Source organism: Trematomus bernacchii, unplaced genomic scaffold, assembly GCF_902827165.1.
Source record: "Trematomus bernacchii unplaced genomic scaffold, fTreBer1.1, whole genome shotgun sequence".
NCBI lineage: Eukaryota > Metazoa > Chordata > Actinopteri > Perciformes > Nototheniidae > Trematomus > Trematomus bernacchii.
In genome coordinates, this window is record NW_022987652.1 from 608500 (window position 1) to 610241 (window position 1742).

Here is a 1742-nt window from a genome sequence, read left to right on the forward strand (position 1 = left end):
TTGCCCCCCCCTCCCTGTGAGCCTAGTGTGCTCCGATTGGTCAGCTCGGCCACTCGTTCTGATTAGTCAACCACCAGAGAGGCTGCGCCCATGTCAGTGCTTTTCCCGGCTGCTCTCAGCGTAACATCAGTCTTATCATGGCGTCGGTACAGCGGTATATTTTATATACATATATATTTTTAACTGTTGTTATAGAAGAGTGTGACGGCCTCAGGGCCTTTGTCTTACGGTGGGGTGGAGCTGAAGAGGGTAATCAGCGCGATCACGGACACCTCCGTAGCCGGTGCTATTAATCCCAGCGGCCCGGAGTCTCTCTCCAAAGCGGCTGCAGAAGGACGAACTGAGCGACCCTCTCCCCTCGACCACCTGTCTCTGCATTTACCACAATAAATGTGCCGTGGTTTTGTAAACTCGTGTGTGTCTCCTTGTCTTTCCGTTGTGGCCTACGAGCTACTCTCATAACAAAGAGTAAGTTATTTTTACCCGTTATAAACTACTACTGTTTGATGAGAAATCAAATCATGGTTTGCTATATATGAATTCAGGGAAGAAAGGATAGGCCTACTAAGTATTTCCATTAAACTTTATTTTTAGAAATGTACAAAATGAACATAAATATACATATATACACGGTATATCATCCATTCCTCCTCCTCGCATCTTGCCTGCGCACAGTCGGTGCGGTGCCTTTTAGCACCCTCAGTAGTAGTAGAATCCCTTCCCCGTCATGGATTGTCCGCCAGGATCTGGCTGAACGAAATCAAATGCAAATCACAAAATATTAGAGAAACTTAGTTGTTTTAGATTCGTTAGTAGTAGTTGTGTAATGAACAGCTTGCCTGCTAATATGCTAACCTAGCTTTGTTTACCTTGGTAGCTAACACGATATGAACGTTAGCTTGGAGGAAAGGCAACTATAATGCAGTGTAATAAAACTACTATGAACAAAAGCTAGTGGTTCATATTAGGCTAGCAATAACGTGTTTATAATTGCAATCGTATACGGGTATTCTGCTACGTTCGGTCATACAATGTAACTTGCATGAATACATTGTTTTGCGCTAGCATACAGCTAGCCTCGTTAGCTACATGCAGTATATGTACGGTCACAATGTACGGTAAATCACAGTACAGTATACTGTATGAGTATTCCGTGTGTGTGACTGCATACATTCTCCTGCCATGACAACATGTAAGGCCATCTGCTGACATTGTAGTTGATATATTTAAACGCTAGCAACGTAGCATCACAAAAATGTTTTTCTGACCAAAACTAGCTCTAGCTCCGTGTGTTAGATCGCTACGCCAGCTATAATGTAATTACGTTTCGCGACTGACCGGCAAATCACCCGGAGTATACTGTCAATAGGTATTTTGTGTGTGAATGCAGACATTCTCCTGCTATGAGATACATGTATGCAAGGCCATCTGCTGATATTAGAGTTGATATATGGAAACTCTAGCAACTTAGTTAGCACAGTTAGCACTGTGTCAATGGCTTAGCAGTCCAACACAGTTTACACATTTAAACAGTCTTGTTTGATAAATACACAAATAACAATGCAAACTTACAGGTTGTATACCCAGATCTTCCCCTGCTCCAAAACGGTCCAAACAAGCTGTGCATATCCGGCCTCAAACTGGGCAATGTTTTTGGAAGCTTTCGTCTGTGAAATGCCGGTTCATCGAACCTCTGGAGGAGGAACACGCTGCTGGTGTGGCCATAGCTCTTCGGGATTGGT